This window comes from Nannospalax galili, unplaced genomic scaffold (genome assembly GCF_000622305.1).
Source record: "Nannospalax galili isolate Female #2095 unplaced genomic scaffold, S.galili_v1.0 scaffold95, whole genome shotgun sequence".
Lineage (NCBI taxonomy): Eukaryota > Metazoa > Chordata > Mammalia > Rodentia > Spalacidae > Nannospalax > Nannospalax galili.
The window spans coordinates 9,572,864-9,586,164 of record NW_008342393.1 but is presented as its reverse complement, the minus strand read 5'-3'; the positions used below and the strand labels follow the sequence as shown (position 1 = coordinate 9,586,164).

General features: G+C 39.0%; 1 protein-coding gene across 3 annotated transcripts in view; it reads right to left on the bottom strand.

Moving 5' to 3' along the window:
* The window catches only part of Stxbp4 (syntaxin binding protein 4), a 177,926-nt gene that overhangs the window by 164,448 nt on the left and 177 nt on the right, over positions 1 to 13,301 (bottom strand). The window lies entirely within an intron of this gene.

Genomic DNA, 13,301 nt, shown 5'->3' with positions numbered 1-13,301 from the left:
CTGAGGTCCCCATCTAGTGGTGGTTTGTCCTAACAGAACACAGGTTCCCCCTGGAATATAACAACATAAGGCTATGTCAGTGCTAACTGTATATTTCACACAAAGCCAAAATGAACAACACATTTTAAGAGATATTCTATTTTAAAGCATCAAAAATTGATTGCTTAAATTATTTCTCTCACCTAAACATGCCTGGCAATGTACTACCTGCTACAGCTGAATGAGAAGCAGGGGCTATCCCCAGAGACAGTCCAACAGACACCAGGAGGTGTCTGACAGTGTATACACAGGCACCCAAGTGGGGTGTGGAGAATGCCTATCGGTCGATGCAGAGTCATCACTAAACACTAATATAGCCAGATGCTACTGTCGATGTTCTCCTCCAAGGAACTTCACAAGGCAGGTATTATTAATCTGATTTTACATAAAAGTCACAAGAGAAACCATGTGACTTGGCAATTGGCACAGGCCAGTTACAAAGTACAACTTAAATCCAATTTTTTCTGCCATTAAAACCTAAGGTTTTTCGGTTAAAGAAAGCAGGGAAATAGTTTTATGTGAAGATTTTCAATCTAAAAAACTAGGTACGTGTGTTAACAATAGCAATAAGTTGCCTCTCATAAGAAGACAACACAACTGAAACCTTTTTACAATAGCAGAAATGAGTTTACTCTTATCCATTCTAATTGCACTTTTGTGTGTACATAGTGTGTTGTTAGTGTGCATGTGGGTACTGGTGCACGTGGAGACTTGAGAACAAAGTCAGATGTCTTTCCTTAATTGCTTTCCACCTTTAATGTTTGAGACAGGATCTCTCACTGATGCTGAAGCTTGGCTGGGTGGCTAAGGATCTGTCGTCACCCTCCCTGCCCCACCAGTGCTGGGATTATAGGAGCCAGCTGCCACCCCAGGCTTTTACATAGCTTCTGGGATCCAAACTTGGGTCCTTCTGTTTGCAAGCTAGGCCCTTTACTGACTGAGTGATCTGCCCAAGACTAAGACTATTTTTTTTTTATTGTTGTTGTTTAATGAAGAAGGTATCTACTATCATGTCTTCATATATTATTAAATATGTGCACCTTCTTTCTTCATTGCCTATTTCCTACCCTGCTCTATGTATATGTATTTGTGTGGTTATGTGTACACGTGCCTGTGGGTGAGCGTGTATGTGTGTGTGTGGTATACGTGCATCTGTGTGGTTATGTGTACATATGCCTGTGGGTGAGCGTGTTATGTGCCTGTGGAGGCCAGCGGTCAACATCAGATGTCCTCCTTAATCACTTTTCTTTTGTTGAGACAGTCTCTTACTGAACCTGAACTTGTTTGACTAGGCTGGCTGGCTAGTGTCCACTAGAGAGTTCTGCCTATCTCTGCTTCCCCAGCACCGGGATTACATAAGGAAGCCACCACACCTAGCTTTTGTTTTTTTGTTTGTTTGGTCTTTTTGAGACAGTGTCTCCGTGTAGCCCCACCTGGCCTGGAACTCACTATGCAGACCAGGCTGGCCTCATTCTCACAGAGCTCCTCCTGCCTCTGCCTTCCCAGTGCTGGGATTAAAGGTGTGCGGCACCACACCCAGCTCCCAGCTTTTTATGTGGATGTTTGGAAATGCCAACTGAGCCATCTCTCCAGATCAATATCCCTTTCTTTATACAAATGTACAAGCTCTTTAATTAACAGAGCTCTTAACAGACAAGTGTGCTCACCCCCACAACTTCACATTATTAATGAATGATACAGAAACATTTTGTTTTTTACTAAAAATATGAACACTCAAGTAAAATGTATTGTTTATCTAGTTTAGTGAGTTATAAGGGAGAAAAGATTAGGTCAGCAAAAACAGAAAGTAGAACACTAGAGAAAAGCATTTTGCTTCACAAGATTAATTTATTTTGGAAAACTTAGCTTTACTTTGATATATAAATCTCCTTCCTTACAACTTCATTAAACTAAAACAGAAATCTTATCAGATAAAAGTCTGTCCATCATGCATATATTTGAATAAGAAATTTATATTCTGAATTATTTATAAAATGTGTTCTTTTTACTAGACCAAAAATAGAAAAAATAAATGGGATCAAGAGAAGAAAACCTCTCAGAAATGGCAGTATTAACTAGATAAAATTACCATCACATCATAAAGAGACAGATACAAATTCCAGCTATTCCTCCCAAACAATGTCCAACTTCTCACAACATGATATACTATATAATTTCTGGATCATTCCATGTCTTAATGAAAACTGTATCTTAAGGCAGCTGGAGTTTTTTTCTTTCTTTCTTTATTCCTTTAGAATAATTTAGTAATACTTTTTAAATAGATTGCTTACTTTGCCATTTTCTACTTATCTTTTTGTTCAGTTTAAATATTAGGGAAACTATCCCTCTGTCAGCACTAAGAACTGTGCATATATTTTCCTGTCTTTTGTTCTTGTTGTGGACATTTTTGCTATGCAAAAGTCTGTAGCTAAATTCATCAAATTTGCATGATTTCTAGGTTCAAATTAGAAATTCCTGGTCTGCTCTAAAGTTAATAAGTAACTTCTTAGCATTTTCTTCTAGTACTTTTATGATTTTCCTTTAAGATCTTTCATCTATATGGAAGCCACCTTAGGATGCAATCTAAAGTGCAAACCAACTGGTATTTTCCCCCTGGAAGATCATCCAAGTTTCTGAATCACATTTATTAAGCAATCCTTCTTTCCCTTCTGAAATATGTATTTGTGCCTGCTCTCATACTTTTTATTCTGGCCCTTTGGTGAGCTTATTTATTCATATATCAAAATTAATCTATGTTAATTACTAAGGCTTGAAAATATCTTTCTATATCAGATAAAATCAATTCTCCCTTGTTGTTACTTTGTTTAACCAAGTTTCCCTAGTTATTTGGATTTTTATTTTCACACATTAACTTCAAATTTTCCTTAGATTAGTTAAAAAGCCAAACAATGCTATTTGTTGGCAAATCATACTAGACTTATAAATTAACTGAAGAAGTATTAGTATCTGTCTTTAAATGCTTTTTCAAGTTTATTTGCCAGAGAACTTGGTATATTTTTTCATTAGTTCATATCTTCTTTTGTGACTTTCTATAGAGTTCTGAAGTTATCTTCATATTGATCTTGCACGTTTTAAAGTAATTTCTAGAGATTTTTATCTTTTGTTAATTGAATGCCTTTTAAAAATCTACTACTTGGTTAGGGCTGGGGAGACAGTTCAGCTGGTAAAATGCTTGCACTGCAAACATGGGGACCTGAGTTTCACCCCTAGGACCTTTGTAAAAAGCTGAGATAGTTGTAATCCCAGTGCCAGGGAGGTTGAGAAAGGAGAATCCTTTCGGCTTACTAGCTGGAAAGTTTAGCAAATCTGTTGGCTCCAGGTTTAGTGAGAGACCTTGTCTCAAGAAATAAAGTAGAATGAGACAGAAGACACCAACTTCAACCTCTGGTTTCTATACACACATGCCTATACACACATTCATACATGTGTGCACACACATGGATATACAATATGAAAATGTATACAAACATACACAGAGATATCTCTGTGAGATCAAGCCCAGCCTGGTCTACATAGTGAGTTCCAGGCCAGGGAGACCCTATCTTTAAAAAATAAGAAATAAATAAAAATTTTAAAAATGTTACTAGTAAACCAACTGATGGCAAAATAGGTGCGCACGCGTGCGCGCGCACACACACACACACACACACACACACACACGACTTTGGTGAAAACAGCACATCTGCAATATGTTGTTGGTTTATATCTAAGTACATCATAATACCTCAGCACAGAAAGGCACACCAACTCTCCTTATCACAAGCTATTAGATTTTTTTTTCAGCTACCATTGCAAAGATTAAAGCACTACATCTTTAATACTCACAAGAGCTTTGTAAGCAAGAGCCCAATTCCCACCCTGCCTTGACAGAGTGCTTCGACATTCACTTCAAAGTACTTTCACAAGCTGTGAGGTCAAGGAACTCCACTGGCTTTTTAACTATTTGTCCTTAGTACAAGATGACCAGAGGAAGGGAAGGACAAAGTGCTACACCAGCCAAGTAGATCTGCTGGCTTCATAGGAAGCCTCCAAAATATCTTAATAATAATAATTATTATTTCATGAAGCACTGAGAAAGCTGCTTTTTCAGAGGCTAATGCCTTAACTACGTGGGAATTTCAGCTTACAGTGAGCAGGAAGGCTTATACATACACAGTTAAAGGAAAGGAAAGGTGCTCAATGAGGCATTTTCTAAAGTGAGGGCACTGGTAGCCTTTCTAGGACATAGGGGAGAAATTTGATTGGGGGTGGGAAGTTCACATACTATATAAAGTCCCCAACTTCCAGGTAAAGCAGTAAGCAGATGTATGGTACATCTTTATTTTGTTCCAAGAAGGAGGATGTGCCTAATTAGCCATATGTAGCTAAAGAAAATAGGTAATTATGATCCCTTGAAAATGAAACTTTAGCACATTTAGTGATTCAGAACATCATTTTTTTAAAAAAGAGGGTTAAGTGCGTGCTGTGCTGCATGTTTGAAGTTGATGCAATGGGAGGATCTGGAGTTTCAAGCCAGGGAGACTAAACACAAAACAAAACCAACAACAACAAGAACAACAACAACAACACACACACACAAAAAGAACAACAAAAAACAAAGAAATTGATATTTCTGATGACAAATAATATCTCATACTTTTCCAAAAATGGACAAATACACACACCCACAGACACAGACACACACAGATACACACACGCACACACACACACACACACACACACACACACACACACACACACACAAAGAAAAGAGGTTTAGAAAAAAACAAAAGAGAAAAAAGATCATTTTAAGGAAGGGCCTTTGAGGAGATAGGATATCAGCAGTGGTTTTAAATCAAATCTAGAGTTTCTAGTAAAGGCAGGATAGTTTCTCTTTTTTAATAGAATATTTTTATTCTTTGAGAATTTCATATATATATATACAATATATTTTGATTATATTCAGTCCCTACTCCCCTGTCCAACTCCTTCCAGATCCCCCTGCCTTCCAACTGCATGTCCTCTTTTATTTTTTCTTTAAATAGTTCTCTGGGTCTAACTGGTGCTATGTGTATGTGCATGGGTATGGGCCACAGAATCTCTCTTCTGGAGACAGGTCACTGCAATACTTTATGGATGGCAATAGATGATGGAGCAAACATACGAAGGTACTTGTTCACGAATCCCCTCCAAATGGCACAAACACATGCTTGCTTGCTGCCGCTTCTTGGTGTTATTGCTTAAAGTCAGTTCCTTCTGGTTATGTCTCCTTTAATGTCATTTTCCCTTTATGTCACTTCTTTCTCCATTTGTGAAGGCACTGATAAACTTTACAAATTGGGAGTAAAAATACATCTATTTACTTGGCCCTTCCCAAAGAAAATTAGCAATGCCTTTCAAACAAAATTTTTTTTGACTACCCTATGCAAGCAGGTCAACTGGCAGTGGAAATAAATATGTATCTTTCTGCTATGACATATAAAAACAAATCACGCCGGGCATGGTGGCGCACGCTTTTAATTCCAGCACTCGGGAGGCAGAGGCAGGTGGATCTCTGTGAGTTCAAGGCCAGCCTGATCTACATACTGAGTTCCAGGACAGCTGGGGCTACAAGGGGACCCTGTCTCAAAAAGACCAAAAAACAAAAACAAAAACAAAAAAAACGAATCACTGCAAAAAACAGTAAACTCTGAGCTTAGTTATTTTCTTATGAAAATGACCACCCATAGCCTGCTACAAAAGAAAATGAATTGACAAATAAAAGCTACCACTGCAGAATGTTCCCGGCCCGGGCCTGATGTTTGGAAGTGTGTAGCATGAGACAGTCCTGTCCTGGAGTTGCGAGTTCCACTTCTGCTGCCCAATTACTCATGTGGCTTTGAGCAGCCACTTAATTCTCCCTAGTTTCTCCATAAGCAGAGTAATAAAATCATTCATAAAACAATGAAAATAAACATACATGTAACATGTTTACAACAAGTACTCCAATGCTTCTTAATTTCTAAAATATACATGTACCTCTTAAAATCAGTCTGGTCAAAGAATGGTGTAGGGCAGCTTGATGTCTGGTCATCTGGGAGGGACAGGGGAGTGGGGGAAAGGTACTAGTTTAATCATGTCACAATAAGGTCAGTTGAAGAGCAGAGGGGCATAGCAATGCCAACTACATGATAAATAATCTCTGTGAAGTCTGTGGCTGGACAGATATATTTAGAAATGTCTATTATTGATTCATTGAATCTCATATTAAAAAGTAAACATTCCTTATTGTAAAGTTAGACCTGCAGATTTAGATAATACTTGAAAAGACTCAAAAAGAGCAGCATTTCAAAATGGACACAATTTGTTGTAGACTTTATCATAGCAGAAAATTTTCAAAATAACATCAGCTATGTATAGTAACAGGGTCGGCAACAGAACTTTCTTTTGAGAAACATACTCCCCCTTTTGGGTATGTCCTTTTGCTTGCAATACAGACATTCAATTCCTTACTTTGTCTCATCTCTGAAGTGGTTTTTTTTTTTTTTTTTTTTAAACATGGCAAAATTAGGAATGCTTTCTTTCCTTGGTTTAAATTTTACTTAACTGATTGTCTTTAAGTGACATGGAATTTTCGTAAAACTGAGACATAAAAAATGAATGAAAGGGCTATATTGATTAGCTGCTTTATTTGGGATCCAAAGGTAACATTCCCTTTGCTAGTGCAGTTTTCTTTCCTTTTAAGAATTCAAGCAGCTCAGGAATGCTGCTTATGTTCTTGGGGGTGGACACATTAGAATCTGCCAACAGCACACAGCACAGCCTGTGCGAAACACTGGAAAATGTTTCAGAAAAGGAATTTGGGGCTTTATGAAACTTAAGATCTTCACCAGCACAGCTCAGGGCTCCAGAAAGTTTCCTGCGACAACCTTGACTTCCTTTTGTTTGCTTTCATTAACACAATCTACCAAATATTTACCAAGTGCAATCACAGAGAAGCACTGTACTAAATTCTTATCCTTGGTAACAAGCCGAAGTTCCGGCTCTTATAGTATTTACCTCCTAGTAGCATGAGAAAAACCATGAAACAACCACCATAAAATGAATTACACTTTAGATATTGAAAGGTGATGTCAAACATGACCAGGCAAGGGGCAAATTAAATGGGGCAAGCCCCAAACAATAAGTGAGCCATGACTAGGGAGTAAGCATGAGACAGAAGGTCTTATAGAATCAAAGCATGGTTGGGTGTCTACAGAACAGAGAAATGTGCTGGACCACAGTGGATGGGAACAAAGCAGTAGATGAGGTTAATTAAGTAGGAAGTGTTGAGGCTACCTAATCTTAGGGATAAAGGGGAAGAGTTTGGATCTTTGCTTGATTTTATCTCAAAATATAACTTGATAATTCTTAGGGGACATAGATCTGCCTTTTGACTTACTGCTTGTCTTTAACCTGCTGAAGTTGGACTTTGTTTCTGTTTTTTCCCCCATTTTTCTGCCTTTGTCTCCAATATTCTAATATGTACTCCAATGGGTAGATGGTGCTTGCGTTTGAATCTTGCCAGAATTTCAGTCAATCCATGTGGGATTTGATATTTGTGTGTGTGTGTGTGTGTGTGTGTGTGTGTGTGTGTATGTGTGTGTGTCTGTCTGTCTGTCTGTGTGTCTGTCTGCCTGCCTGCCTGTCTGTTTTAACCAAGATAAGCTATATAAATTTCCAGCCTAAGACAAAATGAAAACACAGGGTTGCACATTAAATAACTAGTAAGAATTTCTAGATAGGGAAAACAGAGAATCAAAGTAAGCGCAGGAACCATTTAACATAACAAGGCATTTTAAGAGCAGGGTTTTGGGGGACTAGACAGGTCATATATCCATGAACATGGCTCAGATGATTATATTACTTGAATGAAGGTATGGCATAGGAATGTCCTCCAACAGGCAGACCAAGGACAGCTGCCATCTTCTTGAGCTTGGCTGCACTCGCTTACCTAGGATCCTCACAGTTAAGCTTGTTGATTGTTAACTCTCTGCAAGAAAGGAGAGGCAGGGAGAGTCTATCATATCTACCAACCAGTCCACCATGGTTGCACGAAGGGGAGGGACTAAGGGTCTATGACTGAAGAAGCCAAAGGAAGGCTCTCTTGCCATTTTGTGCCAGGTTGGCTTAGGGAAGGGAACACCCACACTCCTTGTAAGTAAACCTCACCCACTGCTTTGTAAGCAAGCCCAATAGAATCACTGGTTTCCCATATCGCAATTTTGGGGAAATCAGATCTGGGTTTGTCATAGGGGGGAAGGGAGGCTGGATGTTGTTTGCACTTCCTGGAAGGAATTTTAACTACAGGAGGGCTTTTATTAATGAATGATCCGTTTTCATTTCACCTTATCTATCAGTCATATAAACTCATTAAAGACCTTTAAAAAGGATCAAATGTAGCAAAAATCCCAGCAAGGGATTTTTACTTTTAATCCCAGCACTTGAGAGGCAGAGGCAAGTGGATCTCTGTGAGATTGAGGCTAGCCTGGTCTATATAGCAAGTTCTAGGCTAGCTAGACCTACGTGAAACCCTGTCTCAAACAAACAAACAAAACAATGACAATAATAAAGTAGCATTAAGGCAGCTGCCAGGAAACAAGACTATCAAGAAGTTGTGAGGTAACCTCATGGCACTGCTGTGCAATGATTGGAATATAGTGGTTGTCTAGCCTGCTTTCAATTAAATTACAATTCCTTTTATTACTATTTATATGTTACCCTTCATATTTCATGCACATATACTATATAAATACCTCCAAAATAAACAGCTAATACTATTAGAATAATTGCTCAGTATCTCACATTGCTAAATGAATCTAGTAGTTTTATTAAGCAAACAAACAGCTAGGAAATACAGATCAGTGATTAATATATATTAAGCTGAACTTGCAATTTTCTTCTATTATGCTTTAAAAATACTGAAAACTGTAACTACACACCAAACTTTAAACTTCATTATCTTTAAGTCTTTGGAAAACCTGAAAATTGGCCATCAGGTTCGACAACATCATGTGACTATCAAAAGTTTATATGAGGAATAATTTATTTTGCCTTATATGCAAAATTGGACATAATCAGAGCTAACTAGGAAGTGTTTACCAGGCTTAATTATTTTCTGCTGAAGAATGATACTGGAAATTAAATGTCAAGTCTTGGCAGTCTAGGCTTCCCAATTTAAACATGCAATAACACTGCTAGCAGCAGGAAAGGGATAGACTAGCTGCTATGCCTAGAGGAGCTCACATTCCATCCAGGGCAAACTACTTAGCATTAGTTACCACAATGATTTATGCCCTATCATAAGCCCACTCATACTTTCCAGAATTATTGCCTAGGGCAATGCAGTCATTTAAATCTTTAGAGAAAAGCCATTATTTCAGTATCTCCCAACAGAGCATTCTTCTTCTAGCTATGCATATAGACCTTTTATTATCAAACAAAGTCCTGAGCCCAGGTCTCAACACTATTCTCTGATTTAAGTCCTATATTTAACACTAGTTTGTTGAGAAATCATTTCTTAAAATGACACCTTACAAACAGACATCTAAACACATTATGATGATTTAACCAAGGCAGAAGAAACATTTCATGATACCGAAAAACAAAGGGCTGAGTTTTTGTTGTTGCTTATCATTGTCTACTGCAAAGCTGCTTTCTATAAGATGTAGGGAGAAAAGATAGCAAGAAATAAAAGCCACAACAAATTTTAAACATAATCTCCAGCTTTGTCACTATATCTAACTGAATATGCTTGCACAGTAACTTTAATGTTCTAAGTCTGTTGTTTTCATCTGTAAAATAAAGGAGACTGGCTGCTTTCACTGCTGAGCTTGGGAAAGGGTAGGGAGTACAGAACATGTTTCCAGAGTCAAACTCTTCCTAAGGGGCCTTTTTTCCTTCCTCCTGATCCTTCAAAACTGTCTGGAGCTGAACAGTCTAATTAAACTTTTCTTTTTATTTCTTTCTCTTCACTTTTGTCCTGCTGAGCTGCTAGATGGTCCCTAAATGGAGCACATTCCAGCTTTGGGCTGGTATGCCAGGCAGAAATGAGCTCATGGTACGTGCTGATGTACCAGGTAAACTAAGCATATACATTAACCGGAGACAGATTTCTCATGTTTATTACACACATACACACTGTAAGTCTACACGTACAAATTACATACAAATTGTCTAGTCCTCTTTATTGAGAAAGTCTAGCACCAATGACCACTTCTGGTGCCCAGATTCCTAAATACCACTTTCCACCAAAGAAACCAAAACTCCTGCAGTAATTGCTGGCTCTAAGGTTAGGGGAGGAAAACTACAGGATACACATGGCAACAGTAAGTTTTAGCCCTGGATTAAAGAAGGGATTCGTGGATCTGTACTGATGTAAACAATGAGCAAATTAACATATGCAAGAGGGGAAGAACACACACGCACTCTACAAACCCTGCTGAGGGTCACTGTACCAGTTGGCCAGCCTGTATTATTTAAAAAAAATACCACTGTCACGAGAGAAGAAAGGCTAAGGAATTATTTGACAATGGTAAAAATTGAAGAGGCAGAGCAACTGGAAATAAGGGACCATCTTGGACTACATCTTGGACTAAATGGAAATATCTGGGATAAGTGGTCTAATTTAAACATGGATCGCAGCATTCTCTGAATGTATGCACTTCCCAAAATTCTTATATTGACACATCAGCCCCTGGTTTAAGTGTATCTAGATTCAAGAGTTCTTAAGGTTAACTCAGGTCATAATGGTGGAATATTGATGGGGTTAGTAACCTTATAAGACAGATATCACATCACAAAGTGTGCTGACTTCTCCCGGGGAAGTGAGGGAATCTTGGACTTCCCAGCTTCCAGAAACATGAGAAATCAATTTGCCAATTAACTGGGACTATGCTGTTTTGTTATGGCAGTCCAAAGTGACTACACAGTAATATTGGATTAATGTTAAACCCCCGATTTTCGTGGCTGTACTGTCTCCCTGCAATCAATACACAAGTATTAAGTTTACAGTTCCAGAAGATCACGTCTGTGCTCTATTCTCAAATGGTTCAAAGATCTGAAAAGATTACAGAATATCGGTGAAGGATAAGTGGAAAATCTGTGCATTATTTCTGCAACTTTTACGTAGCTTTTAAATTATTTCAAAGTAAAAACTGGAGGTTGAACTATTTTAACTATCACCTAGAAATATCTTATAAACATGAACTGTCATTTTACCATATTAAGATTGGATGTGATGTATATTTACTTTTATTAAAAGAGAAAGCTAGAAAGACCTACATCACTATATTGCTATCAAATGACTACCTGTTTACTTTTCAATATAAAAATTAGTAAGTTCAAGATAACTCTATTACTGACATATTTATATTTCTGCCTTGAATGACATGGGAAGAGTGTACCCATGGGGGGAGCAGAGAAAATATACTGTAGGTTTAAAGGACATTAATGTTAGCATGAGATTTGAGTCTGTGCTGTAAGAAAAGTAAAATATGAGAGATTTTAAGGCTGGAGAGATAGCTCAGTGGTTAAGAGCACTAGCTGCTATTGCAGAGGATCTGTGTTTAGTTCTGAGCACACACATGACAGCCAACAACTAATGATAACTCCAGTTCCAAGGGATCCGATGCCCTCTGCTGACCTCCATGGGCACTACATGCACTTAAATAAATGTATGCAAAACACACACAAAATAAAAATAAATTTCCAAAAGTACAATAAAATGAGAGATTTTTATCCTGAAATTTTGACAATTTGGTGTCAGAATGAAGGCACACACAGATGAAAAATAGATTAAACAGTGTCATAACAAAACGTAATGAAATGTGTAGAGTCACATAGCCTTGAAACTTGTATGACAACATACTGAGTGGGAGGGTGTCAGAAACCTTTTGGATTTAACTGGCGGTGCAATTTTGTGGCTCTGTGGCCACTAGGTAACCAGTTACTTATTCAAGGGCACAGTCACTCAGACATCTACCACTCCCACCTCCCAGCTGCTGCTTCCACTCCAGTGCCTTTCATTCTCGGTATCTTTTTTCCCCAGTGAGAATCAAATCAGATCAAATCACTCCTGTGTTTCAAACACTCACAACAGCTTCCCTTCGGCTGGCTTCAGTGGCTTTGTAACACCGGGTCTCTGTGTTCCTCCTGGGACCGCACTTCAACCATGCCCTATCACACTGACCCCCTTTCTGTTCTTAGTCAAATCGAACTCCTCCCTGCCTCTGGGTTTTTGCATGACCTGGAACTGCTACTGTGTAGGTAGCTCTTCATCAAATGTTACCTCCAGAAAGGTCTTACTGTTACCTCTTCACAAGGACATGACCTTAGGAGCTCGTTTCCCCGTCATGCTCAATTACTTCATGCCACTGACGCGCTATTTTCCCTTCAGGAATTCTTAACTGAAATTCCCTTATTTATCAGTTTATTACCTCCAGAGTCCTTCGGTAGACTGTACAATCAACAACAAAACTGAATGCACCTTATTTTGAAAGACACCCCACCAAATTAAATCGCATGGGTCAGTACAGCTGTATGACTGAAAGTTCCTCAGTCTCCTCCTCATCCACAAAGTGGGGATAATTGGTTCTGTTCTAGCCAATTTAAGACCCAATTTACAAATACTATGCCTCAAGCAGTGGGAAAATCACTTTATCTGCTTATCCTCATTAACTACTGTCCTATGATTTCCATTTTTTGAAATAAAGCCGGCAGGTATGGAGAGGTCAAGAAACTAGTAAGTGCACTAATGCCTAACCTCAGAATATGAACTTTTCCCCACTATTTAATAGTGGTCCTTGTGCTGTAAGAGAGCTGAAGGCTACTGCATCCTCCCCGGGGTCTTTGCCTTCAAAGTGCACGCTCTTCTTTCTTTCAACCCCTCCTTGAAAGCCCTCATAATTCGGGTCACTGTCTAACTGTAAACAAACTTCTTTGCCAGGGTATCTTTGAAGTCACACCTTTACCCGGCAACTAGCAAAGGGGCATCAATGCAGCCGAAGCCCACGGCCCAGGGGCTGAGAAGCAGAAGACGAGGGAGCTGGAGAAGGACGAGGTTCACACAGCAAGCTTTCCAGGCAGTACACAGGGACCAGACGCCAAGGCAGCCCCAGTGGACGCCCGGGGGAAGGCAGCCCTGGGGCCGCTGAGACAAAGGATGGAGGTACATCCCAGGGATGCGCTGGCACTAGGAAGATCCGGACGTGTTTTCCTCAAAGTACATTAAAGAGGAGTTGGAG